At 39.7% G+C, this 25152-nt stretch overlaps 1 long non-coding RNA gene across 1 annotated transcript in view; it reads left to right on the top strand.

Moving 5' to 3' along the window:
• The window catches only part of LOC116573698, a 55050-nt gene extending 32083 nt beyond the window's left edge, over nucleotides 1–22967 (top strand). Inside the window, exons 2-3 of the long non-coding RNA XR_004278945.1 lie at nucleotides 20450–20486; nucleotides 22539–22967. This is a non-coding gene — a long non-coding RNA (uncharacterized LOC116573698). The remainder of the gene's footprint in view (nucleotides 1–20449; nucleotides 20487–22538) is intronic.
• The last annotated feature ends 2185 nt before the right edge of the window (nucleotides 22968–25152 follow it).

The raw sequence follows: 25152 nt of genomic DNA, 5'->3' as shown, positions 1-25152 counted from the left end.
CTCACTTACTGTTCACACATCTTTGGAATATTTTGTGAGATTCTATTACTTCTGATATACCAAATCCCATGTAGACTCTAGCCACGTGTGTTGATCTTTGACTTCTATCCAATTCCCAAATCTGGTTACTTTGTAGATGAAGGCAGAACTCTACATATTAAAATATAAATGGATGCTTTTTCGCTTGAACTGTTCATGCTGTTTTCTCCATTTTTAAGCTCCAGGTTGCAGTATAACAGCTGGTCAAAAGTACCACGCCAGTGACCAACTCTGAGACTCGGATTGCTAGATCCCTCTTGGGAAGCTGGACATTATCATACTGCTGAAATAGTTACTGACACATATTTAAAGCTAAGAACAAATCCAGGCTCACTTCACCCACAGAAGCACCATAATCATTTCTGATGCACTAGTGCACCCACCTAACTCCAAAAGACAAAAGAAAAGTATTTTGAATTAAAATCAACATCAGTACGAAAACAACAGCAAGGAATAAAGGGAGAACAATCTTCCTGCCAAGAACAAATTCAAAGCTAATAGATTCCAAAAGAACAAGAACAAGCCTTACCCATAGCATAAAGTTCCCTATAACCAGGAATTGGATATTGGTACTGCCACATAATTGTAATTATTATGAAGCATGAATTTGCTCATAAGAAGAGAGATAAAATCAAAAAAGGAGAATTAACAGGAAGGGACTAAAGTAATTCTATGTCCAGATTTACATTTCTGAGATATATAACCATTCAGTACTCTCCATGAATAAACCATTATGGCCTAGGAAATAATATTATTACTAATAATACCAAGACTAGCTAACAATTACTGAGCATTTATTTATATTACGCCAGGCAGTATCAGTGCTTTACATGCATTATCTCATTTAATCCTTATAACAATCTTTTTTACTAATGTTCCCATTTTTCTGGATGAGAACAATGAAGCTAAGAATTTATGTAAATTGAGTAAGGTAACCCACTATCCTAATTTATCACTAGAGATTATATAGCTACAGCCACCTGGGACTTCTTAAGTCTTCTGTATCTTTGCAGCTCCTCTGGGCCTTTTGCAATCTATCTGTCACCAGCAATAGACAACTCTCTAATGGCGATACTGTACACTGGCAAGGAGTTGCAAACAGAAAGCAATTTGAAGCTGCTGACTGTGTGTACTGTACATAGTTGCACCCTCCAGTTGGGTGCAAATGTGAAAAGAAAGCAAAACCCATCAATATATATTGTGGTAACTAATTACAAGGAAGAACATTACTAAGACTAATTCTTCCTCTTTAAAATTAAAAAAAAGTTAAAAGGGTTAGGGGTTTTAAAAAAATTTGTTCTCTCTTTGTATTGAAAAGTAGTAAATACACACACACAACCAACTCTTTCAGTATCTTGCACCAAATGGAGCTGACTTCATTGTGAGTCGATTGTGAGTCACTAAGGACAGGTTTCTGGCCCACGACATACACTTCCATATGTTTTGAACAGCCTACATACATTCGATGTAGGTCTCTATTTGACTTCTGGATTTTAAAACAAGTTTTAAAATTTACCACCCATAACCTTCAGTTTAACAATGATACTTAACTTCCATGCATATAGCAGAAGGTTTAAAGAAAAAAAAATCACTGACTCAGGAAAAGGTTGCGGAGGGGGGTGATTCTGGTGATAAGCTTCAGGAAATATAAATGAGCAGATGTGTAACTTGTCTTGGGAACCCCTTGAAGTGTATCCACATAAGTATTTTCAATAAATATAGGAATGTTGGGCTAATATTTATAGGCTACCTACCCTGTGTTGGCCATCATGTCAGAAAAACCAAGGTCATGTCCCCAAAGTTGATATTGCTGCTGGGTCCCCCAGGAACACAGTTGAATCTAAGTGAGGTGATACACAGATACGACTGTTTAACAGTGGCTTCTAGCGGCTGCAGGTGATCTACTGTTAGTGCATCTCACATTTGACCGTACATGAGAACCACCTGGAGAGCATGTTAAAGGTATTTTAAAGATTACTGGTCTTAATCCCAGAGATTCTGATTCTGTAGATCTGGGGTCCTGTGGGAAAATTTGCATTTCTGATGAGTATTTAGGTGAGAGGGAAGTTGCCCATGAAAGGACTATGCCTTCAGTAGTACTAAAAGTCTCTGTGAATAGAAAAGTTCACAAATTCCGAACTTTAATCACATTCCTGTTTGAGTGTGAATCTGAATGCTATACAAGGTAAGCTCCAGAGAAAGTAGAAATATCCCTTGGCTGGTTGGAACCATGATTCTTGGAACAGTAAAAAGTTTTAAGTCTTCAATAGAGGTCCTCTGGGAAACAATCAAGAAAGGCCTTTTTTCTATCTGATGGTGTTGGAATGGTGTATACAGAAACTAATGATACTGTTTGGTTGAGTTGATGGGTTTAGTCCTAAATTAGAGAAGTAATTCAGCTTGAAGCAAATATTCTGATTCTAAGCCCTTCACAGTTATAATTTCATGATCCTGGGTGAGTGGTTGCTGAACTAGCAGCGTTAACATCACCTCGGAATTTGTTAGAACTGAATTCTTTGGGCCACACCCCAGACTTAATGAATTAGAAACTCTGGGGTGGGACCTACCATCCTGTGGTTTATCAAAGCTTCCAGGTGATTCTACTGCATACTGAGAATTGCTGCCTGACTAGGGGTTCTCAAATTCACAGCGAATTCGAATCAGAATTACCTGGGAGGACTTGTTTAAGACATAAATTCCTGTTCCTTCCTCGGTGGGGGCCTAAATTTTGTCTATTTGGGGGGATTTGAATGTAGACAACATTTACAGAAACCACCTTACCTAGAGGCTTTCAAACTTTGTTGACCAGGACCACTATTTACATGAGGACTCAATAAATACAAACCTATTTGTAACTAAAACAAGAGTTTTATAGAACCATACTCTTACACATATAATACACTCTAATATTTTCTGTTCTATTTCATTTAAAAAAAATGCTAGAGACAAAAGGACTCCCAACCACCTCCATATTTTTTTTTTAAGATTTTATTTATTTATTGACAGACAGAGATCACAAGTAGGCAAAGAGGCAGGCGGGGGTCGGGGGGGAGCGGGCTCCCTGCTGAGCGGAGAGCCCAATATGGGGCTCAACCCCAGGACCCTGAAATCATGACCTGAGCTGAAGGCAGAGGTTTTAACCCACTAAGCCACCCAGGTGCCTCCAACCACCTTTATATTGACCTCAGTCTGTACTTTCTAATTAAGTTCTTCTTCTCAGTTTATCTCTTCACTCAGTAATGGAAACCGAAACTACTCCCTCAAGCAGGAACAGCTGCCCTGAGCCAGCAAGACCCCGAATGATTGACCCCAAGACAATGATCTGTCGGGACCTTCATTGTGAAGTGACCTTCAAAGCCCACATGCATGTACCCACTGCCATTTGTCCCACATTTTCCTCATATAAACTAGAGGTATTTTCAGCCCTTTAGAGGCAGCCTTTGAGATGTCATCTCTTCCCAGCAGTGGCCTCACTGAAATAAATTGTCTTTGTTTCACCACTATTCATTTCTCTGCCATTGGATTTTGTCAGGGGCAAGTGGTCTAACCTATTCTGTCTGGGACTTCTTTTTTTTTTTTTTTTTTAAACATTTGATTTATTTATTTGAGAGAGAGCATGAGAGGGGAAAAGATCAGAGGGAGAAGCAGACTCCCTGCAGAGCCGGGAGCCCGATGTGGGACTCGATCCGGTAACTCCGACCTGAGCTGAAGGCAGTCGCCCAACCAACTGAGCCACCCAGGCTCCCTGTCTAGGACTTCTGAAGCCAGGAGCTCTTGTATTCTTGGGCCCCAGTTATGGCAGAACTACTAAACTGATTTCATGAGCTGTTAATGGGCTGTACCTACAGCCTGACAAACACACCTCGGATTGGTGCTTCACAAATGTTACAATACGTGTGATTCACCTGGAGACTTTGCTATAATGTAAACTCAAATTCAGTAAGACTGGAATGGAGCCTGAGATTCTGCATTTATAACAGGCTTCAAAGTGTTAAAAATGCCATCTGTGTATTACTCTTCCAGTGGCAAGGCCTGGATCATAAAAAGGTAAAGTGTTAAAGGATTTTTTTCTCTGTCAGTGCCCATAGTTCTTGGTCACACCATCTTGAAGAATGAGAGGTAGACCAGAATGGGGAGGGGGCAGCAAAGCAAGTTTCACTGAGTGACAGTACAAACTTCTCAAACGAGGAGGGAGTTGTCACCAGTTGCTAAGTCTAGGGGTTTTTCTGGGCTCGTTGGCCGACTGTTTTAATCTGATTAACTCTGGCTGCGCAGGTCATCCAATCAGGTTTTGTCACCTATCTATCTATGAAAAGGGTGGAGGTTTCCTTCCCGGGTGGTGTAAAATCCTTTTAAGGGTGGTTTCCTCTTAGGGGCGGGCCCTTGTCCCTGCCTGCCTGCCTTCCAGTGATCATTCATCACAAGAAGGTAATAGCAAACTTGATTCCTCTCCCAGTCACGAGCCTATTTCTCTTTATGATAGCAAGTAGACTGTGATATTTATCCTGCCCAGATGTACTGGACAGCGAGTTATCCTTAATATCATTGTCAGTACTTATGGGGTTCAAATTCTCAATCTATGTGGGTGTAAGAAAGCACTGATTTGCAACAGATCATGTCAGATTTGTCCCTTCCTGGGGTGCCTGGGTGGCTCAGTTAGTTAAGCATCTGCCTTCAGCTCAGGTCGTGATCCCAGGGTTCTGGGATCAAGCCCCATGTTGGGCTCCCTGCTCAGCTGGGAGCCCATTTCTCCCTCTCCCTTTCCGACTTCCGCCCTACTCATGCTATCTCTCAAAAAAAAAAAGAAAGAAAGAAAGAAAGAAAGAAAAAATCAGTATCAGAATTGGAAAAATAAAAGACTAACTAGGGTCATTTAGTTTTAGAACAATGATATGTGTGTCCTGTGTCACATGATTAATAAATCCCTTCAAATAGGTGAGGAAGTTTAAAGAAGGTGATGTGTGGAGAGGCCAGGGTATTGCCAAGGCAATGCTGGCTGACTGACCAGTACAGGCAAGCACCATCTGGGTGATTTCACAAGCCAGCATCTGGCCCTCAGTCTTGAAGACTAAGAGGCTGAGATGTCAGCCACGAAGTTGTGCCAAGACTCTGAGAAGGCTGGCTGACATTAACCTAGTTCATAGAGACTAATATATAAAACACAAGCGCTGGATTGTTTATTTTACAATAAAAAGTATGATTGCCAGGAGGACTAACCCTTGTGTTCTTAGGTCTGTGTCCTTTCTCTTCCTTTCAGAACTTTATACGGAAAGGTAAATTATAATTACAAGGTTGCTGGGAGAACACAGAATCAGAAAAAGATGTTCATTAAATATTTCAGATATTTATACATCATTTCCAGAATATCACACCTGCTTCAGAGCATCTTTTCACTTGGCCAGGCTTTAGAGGGCCCCTCCATTGCCTCTGGAAGGATCTATTTTCTAGACTTCTGCAACTGACTGGTCCCTATTCTGATGGAATCTTCAACCACATTAGCACATTAAGTCAGTACATCAAGTATTCTGTATATTTAGATACATGTCTCTGCTCTAACCCATAATTACATGTTATTTGTGTTCTCTCAGAGAGCAATTTAATTTCCATTTTTTTGATGGACATCTCATTTGGTCCCTTTTATTAACTACCATAGGGTTAACTATTAGAGTCAAGGAAATATCATTCTCTGCCTATTTCAGCCTAAATATTTTCCATTCTTTTTCAAACTTTTATTTCTCTTTTTAGCAAATGAAGATAATACATTGCCTAGATTTAAAAACCAATAATGCTAAAATAGTTGTAACAAAAATGGTGGAACACCGTCCTTCCCCTCCCAACACTTTCTCTGCAGCTTGATACCCAGAAGCAGCCATTTTCAACTTTTACCATCTGTTTCTACTGGCAATTCCCTCCACCCATGTTTCTAAATAGTATCTTTAGGCTGTTATTTCTTGAGTTTTCTATTCTAGACATTATTGACTGACCTCTTCCTATGGAAGATGAGGATTTGGGAATCTTTCACACCCACACTTTTTACCTCTCTTTTTTCTCAACTCTAAATTTAATGGTATCCTGATGTTTTCTTAAGTCAGTAATTAGTGTTTCCATTATTAGGATTATATAAATATTATCACTGTTGAGCCATGAGGTTTACTATGAGAGTGTTTCCTTTCTTATATAATTTCCTGAAGTTAATGATTGCCTCCCATTCCTGAAGTTAATTCTTTAAAAGCCAAAACAGATGCATAGGGTTTTAGATTTACAGAAAAATTATAAGGATAGAACAAAGGGTTATTCTATACCCCACACCAGGTTTCTCCTACTAGTAAACTTTAATATTAGTGCAGTGCATTTGTTACAATTAATGAACCAGTGAACTAGAGTTCATACTACATTCAGATTTCCTTAGTTATTACCTACTCTCCCTGTTCTAGAATCCTGCATTCTATTTTTTTAAGATTTTATTTATAAATCTTTATAACATATAGAATATAAAATAATGATTTTATAAATAAAATTTTAGAGAGAGAGAGAGCAAGCAGGGGGAGCAGCAGGCAGAGGGAGAAGAAGGTGCCCCGATGACCAAGGAGTCTGATGCTGGAGTTGGTTCCAGGACCCTGGGATCATGACCTGAGCCGAAGGAAAATACCTAGCTGGCTGAGTCACCCAGGCATCCTGAAGATTTTATTTTAAGAAATTTCTACACCCAACATGAGGCTTGAACTCACACTCCAAGATCAAGAGTCATATATTCCACTGACTGAGCCAGCCAGGTGCCCTGCCCACATTCTATTCATCAGTTCTGTCTCCTTACACCTAAGTTTGACAGTTTCTCAAAGATTCATGTTTCTGATGACCTCGACAGTTTTGAGGAGTACTGGTTGAGTATTTTTGTAGAATGTCACTTAGTCAGGATTTGTCTGATACCCTTCTAATGGTTACGGGGGGTGGGGTTATGTTTTTGAGGGGAAGATCATAGGGAGAAAGTGCCATTTTCATCCTTTCAGTATAGTCACTGTGTCTGCTTTGGTTTGTTTTTCCCTCCTGGAGGCATTTCTTCTAGAACCTTCTCCCCTGCTCCAGTTTGGATTTGGTGTTGCCTGCCAATTGTCACCCAAGATTTATCTTCACATTTTTTTTTCTTTTCCTTTTTAAATTTTATTTATTTACTATGAGAGAGAAAGGAGAGAGAGAGAGCAAGCAGGGGGAGCAGCAGAGGCAGAGGGAGAAGCAGCCTCCCCACTTAGCAAGGAGCCCGATGTAGGACTCGATCCCAGCACCCTTGGATCATGACCTGAGCCGAAGACAGATATTTAACCCACTGAGCCACCCAGGCATCCCTACCTTCACAATTTTCCTTGAGATTCTTTAAGCTATTCCTCTGTACTGGATTTCTATTGCCTGGATCTCTTTTCTTCTTCCTTCTCTCCTCTCCCCTGACTGGGTACAAACATTCCAGGAGTTGAGGGGCAGTCTCAGGATTTGGGAAACTCAATCCCCTTTTTAAGTTTTATGTCTCATTCTGCTCTCTACTTTGCCTAGTATCTCTCACCTCAAGGCCTTTCTAGTTCAGTTCAACAGGAGGTTGCTAGAGAAGGGATACTTGCGCTGACCCTGCCAGGGGACAGAAGGGACCTGTGGGCCCAACCATCTTTGTATATTACACAATCAACTTACTGTTTTCAGCTCACTTCTCAGCTTCTAACACACCCGGTAACTTCAGTTACTGATGTTTTTTAGTTTCTGCAACAATCAGCTTTCTTCTTATTGGTTTCTTTTTTGGCAAGACAGATTTCAATTTCCCTTTCTGTTTTGCTAACTTAATGACTAGTCTTCCATCTATTTTGTGTCATTTTGGTCTTTTCCCTTTCCATCTTTATCCACATGTAATAAATCATTTGAACCTTTTGATTCCACATCCTAATTATCGATGACGTTTACTCCCTATCTGTCCATTCTCACTGTCATGGTTTTAATGTAGGCCCTCGTCATTTCTCTCCTATACTGTTAACAATAAAAATCTATGTGTTCTCCATGTTTTCCATCTTTTTCCATATCTACTGCTTTCCCCATTTTCTTTCTAAAATATAATCTTATTTTTTTCACTCTTCTGTTTAAAATTCTTTGAAGTGTTCCCTGTTACTTGCTAGAATAAACTTCAAACTCTTCAAATACAATCCTTCTTCAAAATCTGTACTCTGTGGGGCACCTGGGTGGCTCAGTGGGTTAAAGCCTCTGCCTTCACCTCAGGTCATGATCCTAGGGTCCTGGGATTGAGCCCCACATCAGGCTCTCTGCTCCGCAGGGAGCCTGCTTCCCCCTCTCTCTCTGACTGCCTCTCTGCCTACTTGTGATCTCTGTCTCCCAAATAAATAAATAAAATCTTTAAAAAGAAAAATAGATAAAAAGTCACTTAAAAAAAAAATCTGGACTCTGAATACCTTTTCCTGGCCCATTCCTTGCCGTCATCCCCAGCATGGTACTCTACCTTGCAGAGAAAACTATTTTCTGACACATGCTCAGAACTTTTCATAACTCCTTTTCTCTTCCTAAACATCCTTCCCTTTTCCTCTTTCTGGAAAAGTATTTACTTGTCCATCCAAGCTCAGAGGAGCCTCTCCCAATCCCCAAAATGGATGAAGTCATTCTCTTCTCTATACTCTCACATCACCTCTCACAAACCTCTATTACAGCCTTTTTACATTGTGTGATGATTGTTACAAGTCTATTTCTCGCACAGCCTATCCTAGTCATCTTTGTACCCTTCTTTTTCCTACCGTCCCAGCTTATAGTATGATACCTAGAACACAGTAAGGCAATGAAAATATATTGAGCATTTAGTCTCTTAATAAATATTTGTTGAATAAATGAAGGCAACACATGAGAGATTTCAGGAAATCTGAGAGTCGCCACTGATGCAGTTTCCAAAGGCTGGTGAGGTCTGCAGCCGACCTCTTTGGTGCAAATAGATGGTTTTATTCATATATATTTTTTAAGATGTTATTTATTTATTTGACAGAGAGAAAGGGGACACACCAGAGGGAGTAGAAGAGGGAGAAGCAGGCCTCCTGCTGAGCAGGGAGCCTGATGGGGGGCTCAATCCCAGGATCCTGGGTTAGTCATTAGATGCCTAACGATTGAGCCATCCAAGTGCCCCCAGCAGGTGGTTTTATTAAAACGCAGGGATAGGACCCATTGGCAGAAAGAGCTGCTGTGCTGAGGTTTTGAGGGATGGCTGATTATATACTATGGGGTTGGGGGAAATAAGGAAAAATGGAGGTGTCCAAGAGGACTTTCATATACTAAAAGAAGACCCTTAGGATACTAGAGGCCTTGCTACTATCAAGCTGAGGTTGTTTTTCCCTCTAGCACAACATTAACATTAAGATAGTTGGCAGAAGGGGTGCTTGGGTGGCTCAGTCCTTAAGCATCTGGCTTTGGCTAAGGTCATGATCCCAGGATCCCAGAATCGAGTCCCGCATCAGGCTCTAGTGGGGAACCTGCTTCGCGCTTCTCCCTCTCCCTCTGCCTATCTCTCTCTCTGTCAAATAAATAACATCTTAAAAAAAAAGATAGTTGGAAGTTTCCTGGAGGAATGTCACACATATCCCACCCAGCAGTGGGGTGGGGAAGGTTGCTTGGTATCAGCTTGTGCTTTGTCCTCAGCAGGCCTTCTGCTCCCTCATCAGTTATCCTTAGGATTTTCCGAGGTCCTTATTTTAGGGGTTTACACAAAAATACGCATGCAGGCACAGGTGTGCATTTGCTTAATTGTGACTAATGACAAGACAGGCGTATAAACTTCAGACCAGCAAGGCTATAACTTAGGCAGGCTTGCCTGTAAGACACTTTGAGGCTAGCTAGAATGTAATCTCCAGAAAGCAGGAATTTTCATCTTTTTGTTTACTGTTGTATCCTCCGTGCCTGGTACATAGTAAGTACTTGTATTAGTCAGGGTACCGACAGGAAACAGATGGCACGCTCAAAATAGGATAAGTCGAGGGGAGACCATTTATAAAGGTGTAGGTGGAGTGTAGAGGAACCACAAATGATAGCAAAGTAATCCAGGGCTTATAACAGTGAGACACTGTTACACCAGCCTAGGTCTAAAAGGGAGAAGTTATGTAAAGTCGCTACCCTGCCCTTGAGAAAAACAACTGGCAGTCAGGGCCACCTCGTTGCTGGAAAGGGCACTTCTGTGAGGGTAAAGTCCATCTAAATCACAAAGGTTGAAGAGCATCAGAAAAACTCCGGCTTGATGGTTGGCATGAATGCAAAAGGACTCTAATCTTGTGTGGGGATCAAGCAGCAGGAATCTTTAAGCCAGGGCTGGCAAATGCATGGCATACATGCCACCACCATCCACATTTCCCAACCTTGCCCTGAAGGCAAGAGACTTTCTCTGTCAATTACTTCACCCAGAAAAGGCCGCAGGGTACTTCCCAGCACAGTGCTCCAGGGCGCCAGCGACCTGATAGGAAACCTAGTTGCCAAACTGGCTGGGGTCAGATAAGAGTACAAGAAGGGTGAGTAGGGTCTTTCCAGTTTGAAATAGGTCCCTAGCAGTCGGCTGGGGATGCAAAGGTTGGATCGGCTCCCAAGAGAAGAAACTGCCAGCTGCCGGACTAAGCAGATTTTGGGGGGCCCCAGACAGCCAGGCTAGGGTTCAAGTTAGGATTCTGTTCCAAAGGGAGGAAATGATGCAAATCATGAATCAAAGTGAAAATTCTACAAACTGGTCAAAACAATTGAGAGCTGAGGAAAAGGCATGCAGTAGGTATAGAGGATATGTTTTTCGGAGTAAGATTGATTTCAGACTCCTTTGCCGGTGGAAATGATGTTTCTAGTATACCGTTAAGGATGGTATGGACTGGGGCGCCTGGATGGCTCAGTGGTTTGGGCTGCTGCCTTCGGCTCGGGTCATGATCTCAGGGTCCTGGGATCGAGCCCCGCATCGGGCTCTCTGCTCCGCAGGAAGCCTGCTTCCCTCTTTCTCTCTCTCTCTCTCTCTCTCTCTGCCTGCCTCTCTGCCTACTTGTGATCTCTGTCTGTCAAATAAATAAATAAAATCTTTAAAAAAAAAAAAAAAAGGATGGTATGGACTGACTCCAGAATGTGGTATGACTGAACTCACAACAGCCAGATCTTAGGTACCTGCAGCTAATTAGGGAAAGATGGGGAAAGGATAATAATCTGCTTTCGTTTTTTCTTCTCCCCTCCTTTTAAAAATGATTCTAAATTAAGCCAAAACTTTTGCTGTGAATGTTTAATTAAAATAAGCATATGAGATCATAATAACTACAATTTACTGAGTATTTACTGTTTTATGCTTTAGGAATATTCTCATTAATCTCTGTAACAGCTCCATAAGGTAGATATAATTACACTTATTTTATAGATGAGGAAATGGAATTTTAGAGTAATAAAACAAATAAGTTGTAACTTTAGGGTTTGATCCAAGCTTACTTGTCTTTAAAGCCTGATTTATTTCTGGTACTTCAGCTGCCTATGCTATCCTGTTGAGACGCATGATTTCAATCAACCTCATCTTGGATTCCTCTGGGTCATTATAAATGATGAGAACAAGCAAACCTACTGTGATAAGGCCATAGGAGGATAGGTATAAGCACCTTACAAAATATCAGCATGGTTAAGACTAACCAGAATATTTTATTCATCTTTAAGTTTTTTTATGTTAAATACTATACTTGCATATACTCCAAGTACTTTCTAAGAGAGAGCATGTCACTCATGGTTTCTTTTTTTTCTTTTTAAGATTTTACTTTTTTATTTGACAGAGATCACAAGTAGGCAGAGAGGCATGCAGAGAGAAAGGTGGGGAGAAGCTGAGCAGGGAGCCTGATGTGGGACTCGATCCCAGGACCCTGAGATCACAACCTGAGCTGAAGGCCGAGGCTTAACCCACTGAGCCACCCAGGTGCCCCTCACTCATGGTTTCTGAGGGCCGTGTAATTTGTACTATGCTCTTTTTCTCTTGCATACTTCCCCTGCCCAAATGTGTGGCCCAGAGACAGGCAACTGTCCTAAGAGCTGTCAGCCCTTCAGCTAGCCTGCGACCTTCCACACAGCCTGGCTTGCAAAAACAAAGTAAGCCACTTGCCTGAGATTTTCTCACGTAGATATTGGAATTTGCGAATACAGAGAATGTTGGGGAAGGGTAGAGAAAGGAGCCTTGGTGGATCATGGCAAACCAAAACAGAAACTGTGAAATAAAACACAAAAAACAAGATAAACAAATATGTAACTCAGGGTTCTAACAGGAAACAAAAGACATGCAAATGATAAGTTGAGCTGAGTTTATCTACAAAGGAACTAATTGGAAATATGTGGGCAGGGTGTAAGGGAGCTATAGGGACAGTAGAGGAACCTAATCTGGCTAGCAAGGGAGCTATTGCCACCCCTAGACCTGAAGGGACAGGGGAAAGAACAGGTTGGCGGGGGACAGTTGTATCGAACAAGTCACTTTGAGAGGAGCAGTGATCTTTGGTTGAGGGACAGTGTGCCTAAAGCGACCTTGTAAGGAGGGAACTAGGAGACTAAACAGACCGACCTCATTCTATGCAGGTCAGGCTTCCAGGAAAGAGAGCCCAGGGGTGAAGGATAAAAAGTGGATCTGGAGGAGCAAACTGAAGATATTTTAGAAAAATAAAACAATGAGTAGAAGGAGGAGAATAGAATGGACATGTAGAGAGAAAAGTTTCCTGTGAAAGAAAAAGAGACGTTACCCGCAAGAAAGACAGAAAGGGTAGCTAATTCCTAGAGTTGCTTCAGATCTTGATGACTTTCCAGTTTGAAATCCAGTTCCAATTTTAGTCTAAGCATAGCTTTACAATAGACTCTCTTCTTTTAAAATAGTCTATGAGCAATTCATGGTCTCTTGTAGCCCTAATAAAAATGCTGGGTACAATAAGAGTAGTTTATTCCTCTTAGAAAGCCTGCAATTAGGGGCGCCTGAGTGGCTCGGTCAGTTAAGCATCCAACTTTTGATCTCAGCTCAGGCCCTGATCTCATGGTTGTAAGTTCAAGCCCTGCTTTTGGCTCCACGCTAAGTAAGAAAGAAAGAAAGAGAGAGAGAGAGAGAGAGAGAGAGAGAGAAAGAAAGAAAGAAAGGAAGAAAGAAATCCTGCAAACAAAGACATTTGAGACACCTAATAGAGCCACTTACTGAGAAAGAATCATGACACTCTCCTCAGCCTTTTTAAAGTGTCCGGATTTAAAAATAAAGGTGTCAGTATTGTGAAAACCACTTACGGTCAAAATTGAGAAATTATAAAACTGACCTAATTAAGTGAACTCTCTTGAATTATGAAAAACAAGCTGCTCTTTGAAAGAATCACAGACCATTTATAAGAAATTAAAACAATAATATTTTTCTTTAATTACCTCTCCCCCAGCTTTATTGATTTATCAATATGCCAAATGATTCATTTTTAAAATAAAAAATTGATATATGTAATATGTCAATTTTGATATATGTATTCATCACCATCAAAATAACATTTCCATCCACTCCAAAAGTTTCTTGTACCTCTTTGTAATTTCTTCCTCTACCTATACACCCAGGAAACTATTAATTTACTTTCTGCCACTTTGCATTTTCTAGATTCTTTCTTTTTTAAAGAGGTTATTTATTTATTTATTTATTTATTTGACAGAGATCACAAGTAGGCAGAGAGAGAGAGAGAGGAGGAAGCAGGTTCTCTGCTGAGCAGAGAGCCGGAGGTGGGGCTCGATCTCAGGACCCTGGGACTATGACCTGAGCTGAAGGCAGAGTAAAACCTCTGAGTCACCCAGGTGCCCTGCATTTTCTAGAATTTTAAATAAATAGATCAAGCTATATATTCTTTTGCCTATCTTTTTTCTTTTTTTTAAGAAGAGTTTTTTTTTTTTAAAGATTTTATTTATTTGAGAGAGAGAGCAAGCATAAACAGGGAGAGGAACAGAGGGAGAGGGAGGAGTAGACTCCCCGCTAAGAAGGGAGCCCAAAGTGAGGCTTGATCCCAGGGCTCCAGGATCATGACCTGAGCCAAAGGCAGACACTTAACAAACTGAACCATCGAGGGGCTCCTTACCTGCCTTTTAATTCTGCAGAATTTTTCTGAGATTCAACTATTTTGTTTTATGATCAGTAACTCTTTTTTATTACTTAATAGTTTGTCCTTATACAAATATACCTCAATTTCTCCATTCATGTCTTTTTTTAAAAGAAGATTAATCTGTTTATTTGAGAGCTAGAGGACATGTGTGCGTATGGGTAGGGGGAGAAGCAATGGGGGAGAGAGAGAATCTCAGGTAGACTCTGTGCTGAGCCTGATGTGGGGCTCGATCTCATGACCCCAAGACCATGACCTGCACTGAAAGTAAGGGTCAGACATTTTAACCTACTGAGCCAGCCAGGAACCCATTCATGTCTTTTTTTTAAATTAAGGTATAACTGACATATATTATCTTAGTTGCAGGTATATGACATAATGATTTGATATTTGTATATATTTCAAAGTAACCACCACAATAAATCTAATTAATATCTGTCATCACATATAGTTACAGAATTCTTTTTCTTGACAAAAGAACTTTTAAAATTGACTTAGCAATTTTTAAATATGTAACATAGTATTATTAACTATAGTTGCCATGCTGTCCATTACATCCTCATGACTGACTTACTTTATAATTTGTAGTTTGTATCTTTTGACTTCCTTCACCCAATTCACCCATCTTTTACCCCCTTTCTCTGGCAACCTATAATCTATGGGATTATTATGTTTTTAAAGATTCTACATATAAGTGAGGCAATATGCCCAGTGGTTCTGTGAATCTGTCTCTTGTTTCAACAGTGTTTGGACAGAGAAGACCCGGGGTTGTCCCTTCTACCAGCCTCTGACCACCCTCTAACCTTTTTTCCCAGTGTTAATTTTCAGAGCCACCTTCTTGGCCATCCTCTGCCTCTTGGACCGACCAACACCCTATTCTGAGTTTAGTTCCTTATTACCAGTCAACCATGAGCAACTAGATCCATCAGAATTATTCCAGCAAGGTAGAGGCTGCCATCAACTGCCTAGTCTACATGCATCTGCAGGCCTCCTACACCAACCTCTCTCGGCTTCCATTTGACCTTGATGATGTGGCTCTGGAAGATGTGGGCCACTTCTTCTACCAGTTGGCTAAAGAGAAGCCTGAGGGTGCTAAGTGTCTCTTAAAAATGCAAAATCTGTGCGGAGGCCTCATCTTCTTCAGAAAGTACAGAAGCAGTCCCCAGATGAGTGGGGGGGAAAGCCCTGGATGCCAGGGCAGCTGCCCTGGTTCTGGAAAAGAGCCTGAATCAGGCCTTTTGGATCTGCTCTGGTTCTTCCTGTGCAGACCCGCATCTCTGTGACTTCCCGGAGAACTACTTCTAGACAAGGTGAAACTCATCCAAAAAATAAGCGACCACCTGACTAACCTCCGCAGGCTGGCCTGTCCCAGGAGAGTAGCTCTTCGAAAGGCTCCCTCTCAAGCATGACCAGGAGCTTCTGGAGCCCAGTACCCCTTGAGGGGCCCCTCTGGCGTCCCCCAGATCCCAGGGCTTGTGCCTGAGCCTCTCCCTGCAGCCACGAGGCAGCTTTTTTTTTTTTTTTAAGACTTTATTTATTTTTAAAGATTTTATTTATTTTTAAAGATTTTATTTATTTATTTGACAGAGAGACAGCAAGAAAAGGAAAACAAGCAGTGGGATAGGGAGAAGCCAGCTTTCTGCTGAGCAGGGAGCCCAACGTGGGTCTGGATCCCAGGACCCTGAGATCATGACCTGAGCCAAAGGCAGACGCTTGATGACGTACCCATGCTGTCACAAAGGCAATATTTCATTCTTTTTTATGACTAATAATCTATACTACATCTTTATCCATTCTTCCATCAAAGGACACTTAAATTGTTTCTATATCTTGACTATGTGAAATAATGCTGATAAAGTGAAGGCGCATCTATTCTTTTGAGTTAGTGTTTTTGTTTTCTTTAGATAAATACCCAAATGGAGAAATTGCTGGATCATTTGGTAGTTCTATTTTTAATTTTCTGAGAATCTCCATACTGTTTTCCATAATTGGCTGCACCAATTTACATTCCCACCAACAGTGCATGAGGATTCTCTTTTCTCCGCATCCTCACCAACACTAGTTATTTCTTGTCTTTTTGATACTGGCCATTCTAATAGGTGTGAGGTGATAGCTCATTGTGGTTTTGACTTTAATTTTCCTGATGATGAGTGATATTGAGCACCTTTTCAAGTACCTGATGGCCATCTCTATGTCTTCTTTGGAAAAATGTCTATTCAGATCTTCTGCACATTTTTTAATAAGATTTTTTTGCTATCATGCTTTATGAGTTCTTCGTATATTTTAGATTATAATTCCTTATTAGATAAACAATTTGCAAATATTTCTTCACATTCAACAGGTTGCCTTTTCATTTTGTGGACGGTTTCCTTTGCTGTACAGAAACTTTGTAGTGCGTCATCCCACTTGTTTATTTTTACTTTTGTTGTCAAATTCAAAAAAATCATTGTCAAGACTGATGTCAAGGTGATCACCACCAATGTTTTCTTCTAGGGGTTTTATGGTTTTAGGTGTTATATTCAAATCTTTAATCCATTTTGCATTACTTTTTGTGTATAAATGAGAGAGTGGCCCAGGTTCATTCTTTTGCATGTGGCTGTCCAGTTTTTCCAACACCATTTACTGAAGAGACTGTCCTTTCCCCAGTGTGTATTCATGGCTCCTTTCTCATAAATTAATTGACTTGGTTTTGGTTCATTTCAGGGTCCTATATAATTATTCTATGCCATTGAGCTATATGTCAATACCATACCTTTTCGATTACTGTAGTTTTGCAGTATGATTTGAAATCAGGGGGCTTAATGCATACAGTTTTGTTCTTTTTTTTTTCTTTTTAAAGATTTTATTTATTTATTTGACAGAGAGAAAGAGATTGCAAGTAGGCAGAAAGGCAGGCAGAGATAGGGGGAAGCAGGCTCCCTGCTAAGCAGAGAGCCCAATGTGGGGCTCGATCCCAGGAGCCTGAGATCATGACCTGAGCCAAAGGCAGAAGCTTAGCCCACTGAGCCACCCAGGCGCCCCTCCAGTTTTGTTCTTGTTCAAGGTAGCTTTGGCTATTATATAGCTGTTAATTTTAAGGTAGGAAATAGGAATAGTATTTTTATGGAAGGCTAAGAGGTGTTAGAAGCAATTGGTTCAATAAATGGAAATTCAAAGCACTAAACCTGGAGTTGGAGATCTTGGTTGGTCATCCATAGGCAATGGGACTTGGGCCCAATAACTTAAAACTTGCTGAGCTTTGATTCCCTCATCTGTAAAAGATTGATAATACTTGCCTTGCATGGTTTTGTGAGGACTGAATGAGATAATTTATATATTTAACTCTGTTTAAATATTAACTTTGATTACTATGTAAGTATAGACAAGAACATTAAAAAGTTAGGTCCTCTTTGTGGACTCCTATATTGAAGGCCAAAAGACATGATCAAGGATCACGGCTCTGAACAAAAAGATAAAATATGGTGGTCAATGTTTCTTCCTCCTTCAACCTCCACTTCCTCTTGTCCATCTTCCCCAACACTCCTCCCCTTCTCCCTCCCCCTAACTGTTTGTTACTGTTGCTGCAGGGTGTCGCTTTCTTCTTGAGGGCAAGATCCATTTCCTTTCTTCTGCTATCATTTTACTTAACATATTGTTCTTATATCAGATTCTCAATGAATATTTATTGAGGGAATAATAAATACTTGTTCAGTGTTTTAGAGATTACAATGCATTTTCAGATACATAATCTCATCCTGACCCTCAAAACTTCCCAGGGAAGTAGAGATAAAGGATATTATTATCCCCATTATCAGATGAGGTAACTAAGGCTCAGAGAGGTGAAAACTAGCTGAGATAATAAAGTAGTTCTTTAAATGTCAGCTCAGAATGCCTTCACCTTGGCATACTGCCTGCCAACATTCTTGACAGGATTCAGGTGGGTTCTTCAGCCTCCAGTAATACTAATATATAAAATCTTTGTAGGTTAAGACCGAACTTTATTTTTAGAGAACTAACAGTTGGTGGCATATTGATGCTTACACAGCAATATATGTTTTTATAGGCAACCACACGAGATCTGAAGTTTTCAGGATATAGTATTAAGACTTCCTTCTTCCTAAATATAATTCCGAGCAAAATAAGAATTTAAGGTTGCTGTATGTACTCCATTCCAGTTAAAAGTATTTTCTTTCTAGAATATTGTTTCTAGTTTAACCAGTATGCTAGACACTGTCTGAGGATTAGTCATATCTGATTTTTCTTATCTCCTTTTATCTAATCTTACTGAGGACATTTTTTAAAAGATTTTGTTTATTTATTTTAGAGAGAGAGAGAGCATGGGGAGAAGTGCAGAGGGGAAGGAAGATAGGCAGATGGGGAGTGATAGGGAAGGGGAGAGAATCTCAAGCAGACTCCACACTGCGCCTGGAGCCCTATTTGGGGCTAAATTTCATGACCCAACCCGGAGATCATGATGTGAACCAAAACCAAGAGTCAGATGCTCAATTGACTGAGCCACCCAGGCACCCCATTTTTTGACCTGTTGCAAAGATGTAATAATTTTCTGCACCTAACATATCCATTTTGCATTTTTATCTATTTAGAGAGTTAAAGGTTTTTCATTTTTCTTTTGGGCTAATCTTGTTTCCCCTAACTCTCTCCCAAAAGAGATAAAAGAACATGAAATAACTGGGGATGCTTCTTATACAGTCACTTTGTATTTCTATTGCTTGATCTTAGATTAGATGTTATCTCAGAAGATCTAAATTGGTACTTTTTATGGTTAGCATATGACAAAGAGCTCAGCAAATGTGCCTGACATGGAATAAACTGGACTGTGTACTCTTTGTAATTAAAGTTGTAGATGTTATTACTCTAACTTCTTATTTTGAAACTACAATAAAAACCACTTATTATAAAGAGGGATTCGACCTAACTGGATTACAATAATTCTAATAAAAGTGAATTGTTAAAGAGGTACAAAAAGATAAAAAAGACTTAAGTAAATATTTTTCTATTCATTTTCAGATAAATGAGATTTCATATGTCATATTCCATAGTCTGAGTTTATTTTATTTATTTATTTTTTAAAATATTTTGTTTATTTATTTGAGAGAGAGACAGTGAGAGAGAACATGAGTGAGGAGAAGGTCAGAGAAAGAAGCAGACTCCCCGTGGAGTAGGGAGCCTGAGGCGGGACTCGATTCCGGAACTCCGGGATCATGACCTGAGCTGAAGGCAGTCGTCCAACCAACTGAGCCACCCAGGCGTCCCCATAGTCTGAGTTTATAACAAGGCTTGTAATATATTAAATTTTCTCAAAATCGAGAAATTTATAAATCTAATTTTAAAATTTTTGATTAGTTTGATACTAAATGCTCTATTAATTGAAGAATGCGAACAGTTTTTAACTATAAGAGTTATTGACTGTGGTTTATTTATTTATTTATTTATGAGCGAGAGCATGAGTGTATGCCGGCATGTGAGCAAGAGGAAGAGGAGCAGAGGGGGAGGGAGAGGGACAAGCAGACTTGGAGCTGAACATTGGGCTACATGGGGCTCAGTTTGATCCCACAACTGGGAGATAATGACCTGAACTGAAATAGTCAGATGCGTAACCAGCTGAGCCACCCAGGCACCCTGAGAATTATTGGCTGTATTTTAAATATGCTAGGTAGTGCACCTGTCTTGTTCTATAGTTGGTAACAATCCTAGAATACTTTAGACTGATACTTTAGCAAACCAAAATTGATAGATTCAGAAAGACAGGCCTAAGCATATCATTTAAGATTCTAAAGGTAATTACTGGCATACCTGGGTAGCTCAGTCGGTTAAGTGTCAGCCTTCAGTCCAGGTCATGATATCAAAGTCCTCAAGCCCCACGTTGGGCTCCTCAGGGAGTCTGCTTCTCCCTCTGCGCCTGGCCCTGCCCCCTACTTGAGGGTTCTCCCTCTCTTTCAAATAAATTTTATTTATTTATTTTTTAAGATTTTATTTATTTATTTGACAGAGAGAGATCACAAGTAGGCAGAGAGGCAGGCAGAGAGAGAGGAAGGGAAGCAGGCCCCCTGCTGAGCAGAGAGCCCAATGTGGGACTCGATCCCAGGACCCTGAGATCATGACCCGAGCTGAAGGCAGCGGCTTAACCCACTGAGCCACCCAGGCGCCCCTCAAATAAATTTTAAAAATCTTAAAAAAAAAAAAAAAGCAAATGAAGGTAATTACTAGAAGAAAACAACAAAAATGGAGGGGAAGAGTGGATAAGGTAAAGTGAGAAATTATTTAAGAGTGCTAAATTTTCTATCTTTCATAATTAGCAACCAATAGATGGTGAGAGTGGAAACGTCAAGATATGTAAGTATCTTTATTTTTATTTTGTAACTTGCAGTCCTGTTTAAAAATGTTTAGTCATGTGCGAACATTACTTACATAATTAAAAAATTAAAACATGGCATAGTACTATTTTTAAAATACCACTTAGCTAGAACAAGTATTTTGAGCTCCAATTCTCCATTGCTTAACTGATTCAGGAGACAGGAAAGTGGCTTCCCAGGTGTGTGGCTGTACTTTGCTGCTACTCAGAAGAAAGCCTTACCTAGGGCTGTGGGGTTATGTTCTTTACTCCTCACTGAGAAACTTAAAGAAGTGGACTCTTCCTGCCTACAGCATAAAGGTGGAAAGCAGGGAGACAAAAGGAGGGGGTCTGCCAGTCTTTGGTCAAGTAGTAATAGTCCCTTGAAAGAGAAATATTTATCATACTTATGGAGACATAGGACATTCAAAGATGGGAGTCCCCACATGTATATAGTTAACATTAACAGATTAAAAGCTTTAGCTTAGAAGGAAGTTAAGTTTTGAAGAGGCTTGGATCCTAGCACAGTATTGTACACATAGTGAACACTTAGTAAGTTTCTATTGAACTGAGAGAGGAATGTGTAATGATAGATACTGATGCTAATACTGAGCCCATCCCCACGAACCAAAGTCATTTGAATTGAGAAGACAGTCTGGGAAAACAAAATGGGGTGATGAGGAGGAGCCACACCACCTGTTGAATTGGAAGGAGAACCCTCTCACATAGAAGGTGCCAGAGGACCTAATGTTTGTTATTCCTTTTATTTTTAAGAAACTTCCTTCTGATATAATCTGACTCGTATCCTGAAGTCTGATAGATTTCCCAAGCCTCTAGGTGGAAGTTCAACCCCAGCGAAGTATAACACACTTATAAGGTGTATCAGAGTTTCATGACTACCTCTGACCCATGAGTCATTACTGTAACATCTTGTTGGTATCTGTACTTCTAAGCATTTACACTGTGTATATTCTTGAAAACATGTCATCAAAATTGCAGTACAATTAATTACTTGGTAAAGGAAGTCAAATCAGTCTCATTTTAGAGCAAACAATTATACAGGAGGAAGCTAAGTTTACCATGCTACAAAGGACGGTAGTTCAGTCCATTGTGCTTAAACAACTTTTATACTCACGAACAAAGAGGTTGTATTGAGGTAAGGATGCCCTAATGCTTCATTGTCATCATTGGGGTTCCCCTATAAGCATACCTAAGGAGATTCAAATGCAAGTAGTTTATTTAGAAGGGCAGGGGAATGGGGAAGTAAGATAGGAAAAGGAAGGCAGTCAATAAAGGGTGCATTATCAAGGTGGCTACTGAGGTAATATGGGAGGGGCACCAGCAGAAAATGAGACGAATTTCTAACTACCTTTCCTAATTGAGCTATGACTTTAATTTATTTAATAAAAGAAAAACCTAGTGTATTATTTCTTGTGTATCCAAGTGTGCTGAGTGAGATCCACACTCATTTAGTTCAACTTCTAGTTAATATTTGTTAATATTATTTAGCTTAGAAAGAAATTGAGTTTTGCAGAGGTTGGAACCATAGTACAGTATTTTGCACGTGGTGAGCAGTTAGTAATTTTCTACTGAATTTAGAGAGGAATGCATAATGGTATGTGATAATATGAATACTGGGCCCAACCCCATGAATCCAAAGTCATTAGAATTGAGAAGCTATCCTGGAAAAGATGGGGGTGGGCATGGGAAGCCCTAGTCCATAAGAATTATTCTAGACCCTTTATGATTCTGGATCATATCTCAGGGTCATCTTACTAAGTATGTCAATCAGATTTATGGAAAAATATTCATGTATGTGTTCTTTTTTCATTTTTATTTCAGGCATTTTTTCTTAATTTTTTTTTTTACATTATGAAATATATCAAACATACAGAAAATTATACAACAGACATCTATATACTTACCATGCAGATTTTACTTTATTTGCTTTTTTTTTTTTTTTTTAATAAAAAGCTCTAGATAATTTCAAGCACTGCCTTTGCATCAGCCACCTGCTTGTATTCACTAACCCTTGTCTTATATTTTCCCTAAAGTCTTTCAGGCTTACCTCTTAACTCAGGCAAATGAAACCCGAAACCACCCATCAGGTGATGGTAACCGCCCTGAACTGACCTCCACTTGGCTCAGAACACCCAGGCCGTTGGAGCTAAACCCCTGACTCATGCCTGTGCAGATGGACGATGGAGTGACCCCTGGAATGACTGGCAATTGCCTTTATCTCATTATCTTACTAAAATCCCCACCCAAGGAGAAGTATCAGCTTCATTTCCATAACATACAATGTACATATAGGCGTGTTTCCTTAAGGGGCATGTGTGACTGTATGCCTGCCTCTACATGCCAGGACAAGGCTTCCTTATCTAAATATCCATCCAAACTCCAAACAGAAGTTACCCATTCATGCTCTCTCCAGCAGTCCTGGCTTCTTATGTGCTGCAAATAAAAGTTTTCTTTGTGCAACAGCTCAACCCGGTACAGTTTCTGACTCATGGAGGAGTGAACTCATGTTGGTTCAGTTACAGTATGTATGTTTGTTTTTGTACTTCTATCTTACATAGATCTATCAATAGCCTAGTATTTTTTGTGCTTTTAAACTTAAGCAACTGGCTTAATAATTTATATCACCTTTTGAAATTTAATTTTTTAACATATATATTAGAGATGTATCTATGTTGTTATATTTGGTGCTATATAGATTTCTATAGTATGAATAAATTGCACAGGTTATATTCTTCTACTTGTGGATCTTATTTCCAATTTTTGCTATTATGAAAAATGCTTCAGTGCATATATGCTCAGTTTTCTCTAGGGTATCTACATAGAAATGGCTTGTCTTTTCATGCAGCTTATAATAATTTTTGCAGGATAAAAGTTTTACCTTTTAGTTTTTTCTTTTTTAAGTAAAGATTTATTTATATATTATTTATTTTTAAGATTTATTTTGGGGGCGCCTGGGTGGCTCAGTGGGTTAAAGCCTCTGCCTTTGGCTCCAGTCATGATCCCAGGGTCCTGGGATTGAGCCCCGCGTTGGGCTCTCTGCTCAGCTGGGAGCCTGCTTCCTCCTCTCTGCCTCTCTGCCTACTGTGATCTGTATCTGTCAAATAAATAAATAAAATCTTCAAAAAAATTTATTTATTTTGAAAGAGAGAAAGTGTGCGTGCACATGCACATGAGTAGGGGGAAGGACAGGGGGAGAGGGAGAGAGAGAATCTCAAGCAGACTCCCCACTGAGCTTAGAGTCTGATGTGGGGCTTAATCTCATGACCCTGAGATCATGACCTGAGCTGAAATCAAGAGTTGGATGCTCAACCAACAGGGCCATCCATGTGCCCCAACCTTTAATGTCTTTAACCTAGTTGGAATTTATTTTTGTACATGTGGTGAGGTAGGATCTAATTTTATCTTTTTCCATATGGAAAATATGAAAATTTCCCATTTTTTTCAAATTAAACTGATGCATTTCAGATCTGTATCTCTCTAACAGATAAAGACTAAAAACAAACAAAAAAAATGAAACACTTGTAACCATAATGCCATTGTCACACCTAACAAATTAATAATAATTCATTAATATTATTTTATCTCTCATCCATGTTCAGATTTTCCCAAATATCGTTTCACAGTCAATTTCTTCAAATCAGGATTCAGCAGGCTCAACACATTGTATTTGGTTAACACATCTCTTAAATCTTTAGTTTATTAGAGTTTCTCCTCTACCAATTTTTTATGCCACTCATTCATTCATTTTGATTCTATTTATTTATTTTAAAGAGAGACAGAGAGAACATGAGCAAGGAGAGGGAGAGGGGGAGAGAGAGAATCTCAAGCAGACTCCCTGATGACCAGCAAGCCCCATTCAGGGCTTGATCCTGCGACCCTGAGATCATGACACGAGCCAAAACCCAGAGTTGGATGCTTAACTGAGTGAGCTATCCTGGATCCCCCATGGCCTTTATTTCTTTAAGAAACAGAGTCATTTGTAAAATCTGGATTTGGTTGATTGCATCCCTGTGGTATTGTTTAACATAGTTACCTACTCCCCACATTTCCTATAAACTAGTAATTTAATCTAGATGCTTGATTAGATTTCAGGTTTGCAGGAATATTTTGTAGTTGGTCCAATGAAACTCCTATTTCATTAAATCACAAGGAACTAATCTCTGATCATCTAATTTTTTTAGTAGATTTTACTTTTTGAAATTGTTAGATTTACACAAAAACAGATCAGATAGTATGTACAGAGTTCCTGTATTTACCCTACCTCCATTCTCCCAGCTTCTCCAATTACTAATATTTTTCATTAATTTAGTATATCTGTTGTAGTTAATGAACAAGTATCAGTACCTTGTTAATAACTGAAGTTCATAGTTTATTCAGATTTCCTTAGGTTTTTTTGTTTGTTTGTTTATCTAATGTCCTTTTTTGGTTCCATGACCCTAAACAAGATAGCAAGATGATCTCATTTTCAACAATGCTGATTTTGACCAGTGGGTTCAACAGTTTTCAGGTAGGTAGATCAGTTATAAAGGTCTCCATTCTTTCTCTTAATGGTTTTACCATCTATTTATAATCATTGCCTAGGTACATTATTTCATTAGGAGTAGCAAAACTGTGATTTTTAAAATTCTATCATTTTTGGGATGCCTG

This window comes from Mustela erminea, chromosome 14 (assembly GCF_009829155.1).
Source record: "Mustela erminea isolate mMusErm1 chromosome 14, mMusErm1.Pri, whole genome shotgun sequence".
Classification (NCBI taxonomy): domain Eukaryota; kingdom Metazoa; phylum Chordata; class Mammalia; order Carnivora; family Mustelidae; genus Mustela; species Mustela erminea.
The sequence above is the reverse complement of the archived record's forward strand: the minus strand, read 5'-3'. Positions and strand labels throughout refer to the sequence as shown.